This window comes from Anolis carolinensis, unplaced genomic scaffold, assembly GCF_035594765.1.
Source record: "Anolis carolinensis isolate JA03-04 unplaced genomic scaffold, rAnoCar3.1.pri scaffold_7, whole genome shotgun sequence".
Lineage (NCBI taxonomy): Eukaryota > Metazoa > Chordata > Lepidosauria > Squamata > Dactyloidae > Anolis > Anolis carolinensis.
Window position 1 is genome coordinate 4899175 of NW_026943818.1, and position 12259 is coordinate 4911433.

Here is a 12259-nt window from a genome sequence, read left to right on the forward strand (position 1 = left end):
TTTTTGCTCATTTCTCAGCCTCTGGGTCTTTCTGTTATGCCCTATATTAGGTACCTAGCTATGACATTCTGAAATTTTTGGAGCACATTGGAGATCTTCTACATACATATGTTGATACTTTGGGTTTTTTGTAGTCATTATTCAAGTAATGGTATAAAACATTAATGTTTTCAATTCCTGCTCAAGGAAAGACATTGGTTGGCTAGCTAGTCCCTTGCCTTTATGTATCTTTATGGCATTTTAAAGAGATTGACATCCTTTAAACATTAATGATCAGGATCATTTCCTGGCTATTAATGAGTGACTAAGAATTAATGGCACAGGGCATTCCCGCCCGCTCTCAACCTTTCAACCCCAGACAATCCTTCAATAGGAGAGCTTGGGTAGGTATTATGGTTACAAGTCCATTTGCAGATGAATGATGTGAAGTGATTTGAATGCTTTTTATTATTATTATTAGATGGAGAAGTTCTATCAATGCTTTCAATAAGGGTGAGGTTCGGGTTACAGTTCAAACCCTAGGTTGCCCTAGAACACATCATAAAACAGCTGCAACTGAATTTTATTGGTAAGGATCAGAAATAACTATATGCTGCCACCGTGTCACTGGACTTTGTTTTTGTCCATTATGGTGGGTCATTCAGGTCAAAGGATGGAACAAATGTGTTTGACATCTCAGCTCTAGAGGTAGGCGAAACTTAGCTTTGTTATTACCTGGTGGCAATTTGGGTAAACGTTGACCCATTTCATGTTCTGACTTTCAGTGAGGGACATAATCCATTTTTGGGATCCTCCTGAAATTGGGCGTCCCAGGCTCCCCTTCCCATTATAGGTGTTTCAGCTGTTTCTACTCCAGGGGAGAGACACTCAACTGCAGGTAGGCATACACAGTAGAGTCTCATCCAACACCCACTTATCCAATGTTCTGGATTATCCAACACATTTTTGTAGTCAATGTTTTTAAAACATCGTGATATTTTGGTGCTAAATTTGTAAATACAGTAATTACAACATAACATTACTGCGTATTGAACTACTTTTTCTGTCAAATTTGTTGTATAACATGATGTTTTGGTGCTTAATTTGTAAAATCATAACCTAATTTGATGTTTAATGGGCTTTTCCTTAATCCCTCCTCATTATCCAACATATTGACTTATCCAGCATTCTACCGGCCCGTTTATGTTGGATAAGTGAGACTCTACTGTACTTTAAGGAGGCTTATTACCTATTTTTCTACTCTAGAGGAGAGGCGCTCGGCTGAAGGTAGGCACACATGCTTTCTTGGCCTGCACGCCACACAAACTCACTCCAAGGCAAGGAGGCAAGTTCTGTTTCTTACTCTAGAGGAATCACTCGGCTGCAGGCAGGAGCAGCGCTTCCTGGGCCTGCATGCCACTCATACACACTCTTTCCAAAGCAAGGAGGCTGCTCACAAAAAGCAGATGAGGAACTGGGATCGTACCAGGAGGCCTTAAGGAGGCTGTTTACCTGTTTCTCTACTCTAGAGGAGAGGCACTCTGCTGCAGGCAGGCACGCATGCTTTCTGGGCCTGCACACCACACACACACACTCCAAGGCAAGGAGGCAAGTTCTGTTTCTTGCTCTAGAGGAGGCGCTTGGCTGCAGGCAGGAGTGGCACTTTCTGGGCCTGAATACCACACACACACTCTTTTTCCAAAGCAAGGAAGCTGCTCACAAAAAGCAGGTGAGGAGCCAGGATTGGCTCCTGCTTGCTTTTGTGTTGAGCTGATTTTCGTACCGGGAGGGGGCTTCCCGTTATGTAACCCCAAGGTAACGAAAGTAAGGAAAAAGGAAAATGGGATCTGTGCACAACTCTAATGGCAATGTATTTGCACCTTGAAACTGAACATGTGGTGCAGAGCCTTGATGCATCTTAATTGCCCAGAAAAAGAATCCACAGAATAAAGTGGTTTGCCCAAAGAGTTAATAAAGAAATTATAGTCTTTTTAACAGAAGGTATTTTTTTAGCCATCGCTCTTTATTTCAGGTCAGCATGGGATGGCATGTTCCATTGACTGAGCCGCTGATCCACGTGATGACATTAATCCACCTCTCGGCATTTTTCACCATTAAAGCTATGTGCATATTATTATAGTATGTCAGCTGGAAGGTTGCCACCCCCTCCGCTCCCACCACCCCATCCCAAAGGCCACTCACAGCTAACAGTATGAATTATTTGAGAAATTGCAATAGAAAAGGAGCCCTCCCCCTGGCTCCCAGGCTCTCGATGGGTTTATGCAAATCAAGCAAATTAAGCCGGCAGAGTTGACCTTAGTCATAAAATAAATCCACTTGATGTATAAGTAAAGGATGGCGAAGCAGGGTGGGTGGCAGTTGTGGGAGAGAGAGAGAGAGAGACGCAAAGCAGGAGCAGTGACACAGAATTTATGCAGAAGGCAAACCAGGCCCTACTTTGCCACATTTCTATCCTGTCCATTCCACGGTTTTCTGAGTCATTAACCAAGGCATTTTGCAATGCGTTTAAACTTTCCTGAACTTAGCTTCAATCGGCAATGAGGGAGAAAAAGCAACTTAGTGCTAAGGTGTGGAGTCAGCAGAAAAGAAAAAAGAAAAAACCCAGGGAGGTGGGGGAAGAGAGAGAGTGTGTGTATGTGTGTGTGTGTGTGTGTGTGTGTGTGTGTGTATATATATATATATATATATATCTGTATCTGTGTGCAAGACAGAAAGAGAAGGAAAGAGCTTGGTTTGTTTATACAGTAGTCACTTTCCCCGTTGAGTAGGTCAGGAGGTGTTTTCTCTGACCTTCATGCACATTCAGGTACACCAGGGCCAACCCGGCTATTAGGCAGAGCAAAGCCTGAGGCAACTTATCACAGACATTTTCAAAGGGCAAGCTGTTGTTAAGCACTTAATTGATGGGTGCTGCTTTTCCAGCAATGAGGGATAGAGGAAAGGATGGGATCTTCAATATCAGATCCATTCTGGTGCTCCACCCAAATTGATATTAAAAGTATTTAAGCAGTTATGGGTTCTTCCATATGAGGTACATTTCTGTGTTCCCAGGATATGGTGTTCCGATAATTCCCATTAAAAGGCAGACAACCACATAAGATGAACCTATTATAGGTGTTCTGAAGATAAGATGAACCCACCATAGTTGTTATAAGGCTTTGATGGACTATCATAGGTGTTGTGAGGCTATGATGGACTTATCATACATGTCCTGAGGTTAAGATGTCACTATTATAGGTGTTGTGAGGCTATGAAAGATCTATCCTAGGTGTCCTGGGGCTAAGGCGGACCTATCATAGGTGTCTTGAGGCTAAGGGGAGCTCATCATTGGTGTCCTGAGGCTATGAGGGACCTATCATAGGTGTTGTGAGGCTATGATGGACCTATCACAGATGTCCTGAGGTTAGGATGACACTATTATAGGTGTTGTGAGGCTATGACAGACCTATCATAGGTGTCCTGAGGCTAAGGTGGGCTCATCATTAGTGTCCTGAGGCTAAGATGGACATCATAGGTGTTTTGATGCTAATGTGGACCTATCATAAGTGTTTTGATACTAACATGGACCTATCTTAGGTGTCCTGAGGCTATGAGGGACCTATCATAGGTGTTGTATGATGGACCTATCATAGATGTCCTGAGGTTAAGATGACACTATTATAGGTGTTGTGAGGCTATGAAAGACCTATCCTAGGTGTCCTGGGGCTAAGGCGGACCAATCATAGATGTCCTGAGGCTAAGGTGGGCTCATCATTGGTGTCCTGAGGCTACGATGGACCTATCATAGGTACTCTGATGCTAACATGGACCTATCATAGGTGTTCTGAGGCTACAGTGGATCTATCATTGGTGTCTTGAGGTTAAGATGGACCTATCATAGGTATTCTGATGCTAACATGGACCTATCATAGGTGTTCTGAGGCTAAAGTGGATCTATCATTGGTGTCCTGAGGCTAAGATGGACTATTATAGGTTTTCTGAAGCTAAGTGTGTATGCCAGAAGGAAAACTGAAGAGCTGCCTCCTCTTCTACACAGCCATTAAAGGGGGGGGGAATCATCTCCAGTTCTTTACAAGGTGGCTGTAATATTGGCTCAAGTGTACCAGGTGGATATTCCTTATGGAATACAGCTCCCATAATCTATTGTTATTTACCTCTCTGCTGGTGAGAGCTGTAGTTTCCCGAGTTGTTCGCAGCTCATCCTGGCATCCACTCCAGACGAGTAATTAGTTCTTTGTGTCTGTAGCCCTTTTCATGGGCATGACCGTTGCTTTAAATATTGATAGCTCAAGTCGTCTATCACGGGCATCGGAGAATGGCAGGCTCCGTGCCTGATAGCGAGAGCCTTCTGCAATAATCAGGTCTTCAATAATTCATGAAAATATATTCCCCCTCCCAAATCAAATTTGAAGCTGTTTTATGTAATATATTATTTAAAATTCAATATTATAATGCTCATAACTGGGTCTTCCTGCAACAGAGGACCATTTCAAAATGTGATTATGAGCAGACTCTCTTTGAAAGCGACTTTTTTTGGCTTTTCATTTGTTTAACAGCTTAAATGTAGGAGCTGGAGTGGAACTAAGTTGTCCGACAACAAAACCGAAGGTTGGTGCAAATGATATTACAGGATCTTTTTTTTAATCACCCAGGGTGTGTCTATATACAGAAGCCAGCATGATATAGTTTGAGTATTGGACTACAACTCCCAAGAGGCATGAGTTCAAACCCTGGATCAGCCATGGAACCCCATTGATGATGATCTTAGCCAAGATACACTTTTTCAACCTCAGAGTAATGCAAAGGCAAACTCTGTCTGAACAAGTCTTCCCAAGAAAACCCTATAATAAGGACATCATAAGTTGGAAAATACTTGAGACACAGAAGAACACCAAGTACATCTATATGCCTATGAGTTTCATGGTGACCAATAACTACATGTAAGTGGCTGTTCAGTTAAAATATTCTCTAATGCCTCCACTCACTGGAATGGTCGGGAGACTAAAGTATGTCAATAGGGTGGACTTTGGTCATGGAGGAAGGTGGAAGAGAAATCCAATCTCCACAAAGATCTCTTCAAATCAGATATGTGCCCATTGTTGGACTAGGGCCCTGGGGCCTCTTTTCACCACATTGGATCCAGGTGATCCAATGTAAGAGTTTATTAAAAGCGAAGTATAACAAAAGCTCAATATATGAAGAGCAAGCAAATATCAAAAAGGGAATCAAAGTTCAACAGATTATTTCCATAAAAGCCAAAGGTCCAAAAATCCATTCAAAGAAAGTCTCTAAAACCATTCCAAAACATGGTACATGAATCCAATACAGGCAAAACTATGCCTCACAAGACCAGAACACAGAAACAGCTTTCAAACTTGAATACATGAATTACAAGGCCCATGAAACCAAGAGATTGTCACCTGAATGCAGTGTCGCTCTCACAAAGATTATAACAGCATGAACAACTTTTATAAAACCAGAATCCCTCCCATGAAATCATTTCTCAGGCACTTGCCTTCCCATTCCTTTCAGGAGCCTAGTGTTCCCTCACTACTTCGCGGTTCACTTTTCGCGGATTCGCTGTGCCGTGGTTTTTCAATAAATGCCAAAAGATTATTATAAATAACTAGCTGTGCCCGGCCACGTGTTGCTGTGGTGAAGTATGGTGGTATGGGAAATAAAATATTGAGGTGGTAGTTAAGGTAAAGGGTAAAGGTTTTACCTTACATTACGTCCATTATAAATGGGTTATATAGCTGTGTGGAAGGGCCTTGAGTCTACACTGCCATATAATCCAGTTAAAATCAGATATTCTGTATTTTATAGGCAGTGTGGAAGAGGCCTAAGTGAGGCCTAACTCTGCCTGTCCCCTGGGCTGAGTGGGTTGCTAGGAGACCAAGTAGGCGGAGCTTAGCCTTCTAACTGGCAGCAATTGAATAAAAACAATTATTCCTCTCCCTCTAATTAGGACTTTATTTTTGTTTTCTTTTTGTTGTATGAACGTGGAGGCATGGATGAGGAGTTGTGCTGCCAAGTTTAGTGTTTCTGGGATGTGTAGTTTTGTTGTTTTGTCCTAGGCCGAAATTTCATTACCCTTTTATATATAAAGATAAAAGATTACAATTTACAGCCTAAGGAAGGGAGGAAGGAGAAGCCAAAGGGAGAGAAAAGGAGCCCAAGCGGCAACGGGAGGAGAAGGAGGCGATTTATAAACACACAATTGGTTGATAGACTTAAAATAGTGTATAACTACGAAAATAATGTATAAATATTAAAATAAATATAGCGTCCCTACTTCGCGGAATTTCACTTATTGCGGGTGGTCCTGGAATCTAACCCCCGCAATAAATGAGGGAACACTGTATTCAATTATGCCTATTTATTCCAATTTCAAATATAAATAGGTTCCTGAAATTGGAATTTATGGTTGGAATGGGGTGGCTGGGATTTTTGTGTGTGTGTCATGAATGACTTGAAAAACTACAAGTCGCTTCTGGTGTGAGAGAATTGGCCATCTACAAGGACAATGCCAAGGGGACGCCCGGATGTTTTGATGGTTTTACCATCCTTGTGGAAGGTTTTTCTCATGTTCCCGCATGGAGCAGGAGCTTAATTGGCCCCTGAAATTGGAATAAATTGCCATAAACAGTTCAAATTTTTTAAGAAATCGGAGCTTACTCCAACCAGCCCAGTATGGGTTCCAACATTTTACTCTAGGCGGAAAACAAACTACAGTAGAGTCTCAATTGACCAAGACTCGCTTATCCAAGGTTCTGGATTATCCAATGCCTTTTTGTAATCAATGTTTTCAATATATCGTGATATTTTGGTGCTAAATTCGTAAATACAGTAATTACAACATAACATTACTGTGTATTGAACTACTTTTTCTGTCAAATTTGTTCTATAACATGATGTTTTGTAAAATCATAACCTACTTGGATGTTTAATAGGCTTTTCCTTAATCCCTTCTTATTATCCAAGATATTCGCTTATCCAAGGTTCTGCCGGACCGTTTAGCTTGGATAAGTGAGACTCTACTGTATATATTTAGCTACACAGACTGTATGTGTCAATAGCAAAGCCTTGCATTAGAGAGCAAAGACAAAGTAGACTCAATATTAATTGAGTTACGGGCCACTCCACTTGTGTATAAATGTTGCAAAACCACATTGTTGCTCTATTTCCCTTCTCATGGTCATTTGTGAGGTTTATCAGAGTCTCCAACGTCAATGGAGAAGTTTGAAAACTTTAGAAAAGTGAGGATTTTTTCCCCCAAAGCCCTTTGGGCCATCTGTGGTTTCAAACTTGCGTTGGTTGTTTTAATAACTCGAATTTGCCGTTTGGATAACAACGGGGGAAACAGAAATGAGAGCGAGCAATTTGATTTCCTCTCCATCATCATCACGGCTTGCTGCTGCTCATTGTGGATTCTTGCTGCGTTCCCCCACATAAGCATTACCAGAATGAAACGACACCAAAGAAGCATGTCTGTATTATGCATATATAATATTTAATAGGCTAAGGTTGCACCTAATACCTGAAGGCCTCATTATGTCTTTCTGGTCTGCCGAAGGCATGCTAATTCTAGGCTCCGGCTAATATTCAGCAAACAGGAACGGGATAGCAGTCTTGTTAGACATCTTTCTTTTTCAGAAGGTAATAGAACAGGAAGCCGTTTTGTCACTGGCAACAAGTGTCACTGTGTCTGTGGTGGTTTGAGTGTTAGACTAGGACTCCAGGGAAGAAAGGTTCAAAGAGAAGAGAAACCCACTGTGCAGGGATGTAATATTCAATGACGTTGACGTAAGAATCAATGAGCGAATTATGAGGAAATATTTTTGGGTATTTTCCAATAATATTTAAATTCTTACCACTGAGTGAGTGTGGACAAGTCTCCTTCTCTTGTTATCACTGGGACACAATGGCCAAGAAAACCTTATGAATGGACCATCTACTTCAGGGTCAGCTTTAAGGCACACAACAACAACAACAACAACAAAATGGTCTTTACACTATAAAGCCAATATCTTTGTCTTGGCTGGAGGTAGTTGGAATTACAATCCAAACCATCCAAGGGCACCAATTTTGGGGAAATGTGACCTATATGTAGGCATCCTACAAAATATATACGAGGGCTATCCAGAAAGTAGATTACTTTTTGGATTTAAAAACGAACAAAGTATAGGAGAAAATATTTCCCATATGTAGTTGAAAGTGAGGCCCAAATACCACTTCTGAACATAGTCCCCATTGAAATCTAGACACTTCTCATAGCAATAAAAGAGTTTGGAAAGTCCTTCCCCACCAAACTTTGCCGCTTGACTTGTGTCCTCAACCAGGCGGGTGTCCTGGATCGCTCTTCTAAGGTTTTGCAAGAAGCACACCTTTTCTGTCCCAAAAAACGGTCACCATAACCTTCCTTGCAAGCATTTGCAAAACAGAAGAGTAATCCAGGACGAGCGTGGAGGAAAGTTGAGTGCATGCACATGCGCAGCTGCGGGAAGGATCGCCCGCCTGGTTGAGGATGCAAGCCAAGCAGCAAAGTTTGGTGGGGAAGGACTTTTCAAACTCTTTTATCGCTATGAGGTGCCTAGATTTCAATGGGGACTATGTTGAGAAGTGGTATTTGGGTCTGGCTTTCAACTGCATATGGTAAATGTTTTCTCATATACTTTGTTCATTTTTAATTCCAAAACGTAATCTACTTTCTGGATAGCCCTCGTATATCAAATTTGCGGATGCCACCAAATTGGGAGGATAGTGAACACTCCAGGAGACATGATCAGAATTCAAAATGATCTTAAATGATTAAACAGCTGGGTCAGGAGGAAAAGGGGGGAATATTCTGCACATGACACCCAAGGAAGGCAACAGCGAGATGTCACACATATAGAGAGAAGAGCTATGTAAAATGCAATATCTAGCTTTGACTGAGGTATGAGATGAATCAATAACTGTGTAAACTTGTTGGGAAAGCAAAATAATTGAAGCCAGTGGGACCAAGGATGCAAGTCTTATTTTGTTCTTTAATGTAAGAAGGAATTTAAAAAGTTTTCTCCACACTGAATGGCAGTTTTTCAATGATTTTTCACCTTTCAGACTTTTCTTTTAAAGATATTAATTTATCCTTAATCGTTGCTTGTTGCATAAAAACTTTTGGTTGCATGGAAAATTGTCTTTTTCCTGCAGATAAAAAAATTTAAAAAATATGAAAGCTCAGAGTTCTTGACAATTTTTTTCCAACCAGATACTCCACAGTAGACTTGTGCATGGTTTTCGTTTCCTACGTTTCTTTCGATACCTTCGATACTTCAGGAGCCCGTAATGGTAAGGTACGAAAACCCGTCCAATACGAAAGCAAGCGGGAGACAATTTCGGCTCCTCCTCCCCTATTTGGCATCACAGTTGAATCTTTTTGAGTTTCCATTATTTACCTGATTCTTTTCATTTAGTGAGATTGACAGAGTTAGGAACCTGAGAGATGGTGGTGGGGTGAATGCACACATGTTTGGGGGCCTGGAAATGGAAATGGATAGCAATTCACCTGAAATGCACAAGTCTACCCTACAGTGAATATGAAAATCTGCAAGAGTTATTTACATCCCTAAGCAGGAAATATTGACCCATGTAATTAATATTGGGGTCTTACAGGTTCCCCCCTTGTTGTCCTTCTTCCATCTGCTATGAAATTTTATATTGAAAGGTATTTTTCTCCCCGAAGCTCCACGCAAGCCGAAGAAGCAACACAATTGCACTCAATTATATTAGCAGTGCTCTGCAATTATATTGCACTGCAGTTGATCAGCGCACTTTGCAAGCATTAACTAATTAAGGGAATTTACTGGAAACGGTTACACTTTGTTTCTGGAAAATAAATATATTGAGTGCACGGAGGGGAGGCCAGGGTGAGCAGTTTGAAGGAAGCAGGGAAATCTTGGAGGTGGATTTGATTTCCAGAGATTCGATAAGGAAGAAAGATTCCAATTTACAAAATCAGATTTGAATGCTCACTATCCTTCTCAGTGGCTTCGATTTAGCTCACCTCTGAGAACATTTCTCGACTCCAATTTATAGTCTCTCTTTTTTTAAAATCTAAGCTTCAGTTTTCTTTCATTTGATTCCCTACATTCCATTGGAATTTAATTCACCTTAAATCTGTTTGTGCTTCTGAAATAGATGAATAGAAACAAAGGCTCCCTTTCTCTGCTCCTGTTCAGATCATTGCATTCTGTAAATGAAAGTGAGAAATCAAAGGGTGTCTGGGCATCTGATGAGCAAACCAGAACCCTGGAGAAGCATGATCCTAATTTTTGCTCATAAATCCCAGTCTCAGTCTGAATTAAGCCTGAATAATCCATCCCTGCTTATGAGTAAAGGTGACATAGATGCTGATATTTGATAGGAAAGGTCCCTCTCCTGTTAAACAAGTAGTTAAAGCAATCGGTGTAAAGACACCAAAATAATTATATGCACTCAAATATGATTAGCATTTACCTTCCTAACCTCTCATTGTAATGTCAGTTTCCATCATAATGTCATCCTGATTGGGGGAATAACCAAACAAAGGGGTAGGGGAGACCTCTGTGTGATATTACACTATCTAACACAATGTTTGTTCCCGGGTTATAAATTGCATTTTCTAATTAGTTCTATCATAAAAACATGGGGAAAGTTCATTAAACTGCAAAAAGTTTAATAATAAAAAAATACTTTATTAATATTCTGCTCTATCTCCCCGAGGGGATTCAGAGTGGATTACAACATACAGAGATAGGCAAATACAATGCCTTGAATACAGTGGAATAATGAAAACATACAAATACACAGAACAAAGGTAAAGGCTTCTCCTTTCATTTCTGGATTTCTGGAGGTAATGCTCAACTCTGACCATGGGGAGGTGCTCTTGTTCCATTTCCAAGCAAAGGCACCTGTTGTCTGTACACACCTCCTAGTCATGTTGCCAATATAGCTGCATGGGCGCCTTTATTACCTTCCCACCTACCTATTGATCTACTCCCATTGGCATGTTTTTGAACTGCTAGGTTCAAAACCGCTATCAGCAGGAGCTCACCCCGACCTGAGGCTTCAAACTACCAACCTTCAGGTCAGCAGATTCAACAGTTCAACAGTTTAACCCATTGCGACACTGTTCTTGCCAGACATTTCGTGGTACATTTTGCTCTAGTTCTCAACCAAGTCAACCTACATGGTCATACAGTCCAGAAAACATACAACAACCCTGTGATCCTTGCCATGAAAGCCTTCGGCAATACATCCAACTCAACCTAGTTTGTGGCAGCCACAAAAATGAAGTCTATGGGGTATAACGACTACTTGCAAAGTAATTTCTAGGCATGTCCGATCGATGAAAAAAAGTTTCAATTCTCATTTCTAAAGTAGGGGGGTGCTGGCGTTTCGATATAGAAAGTATTTCCGAATTTTTCACCCAAAATTTTTGGATATTTCTGAAAATTAGTAATGATTCTAAATGTTCTAAAATGACGGACGTGCATGCACAATCGCAAAAAAAAAAAAGGAACCTGGGGAGGGGGACTTTTACAGGGCTCTCCCGCCTTCATTTCTTGAGCTATCCTGATCAAATTTGCAATGCACTTGCAAGTTGTGCAAAGATACTTTGAAAACTAGAAATTCCCTTGCTATATTTGTAAGCAAGAAGGACATTGGAAATCGATGCTGTCTCTGGCTATGTGATCCCACAAGCCTCAACCCAATGCCTTCAATTAAAAATGGACCAGTGACCACCACGCCAAGCAATGCCCTGGCAAGGTGTGCAAAGTTACTTTGAAAACTAGAAATTCCCTTGCTAAGAGAAGGAACCAGCAACAAAACCCTAACCTTTCCTCCAAACCCCTCTGTGGGAACAGCCAGACCGGGCCCCTTCACCCTCTCTCTCCCTCAAGAGGCTTGCTTGCTCTCCATTTGCAGACCACCACCCTCTCTGCACAAAGCCCAGCCCAGAATCACTTGCCTGGGCTACACAACAGGCTTTTATGGCAATCTTCCATGTGGACGCAGAGGACCCTAGCCCCCACCTTTGTGTCCATCGTGGAAGCTTCTGATTGCCCGGGGAACAGCAGCCATGTTAGGAGAGACAATTAGAGAATGGGCCAACGATGGTTCAAAATACATTGCCGGTTGCGCCGTGAGACAACGTATCGGAATGCATCTCGAAAAGCGAGAACAATCCGATATCAATCCGATATAAGATCCAAAATGATTTTTTTGACATACCTAG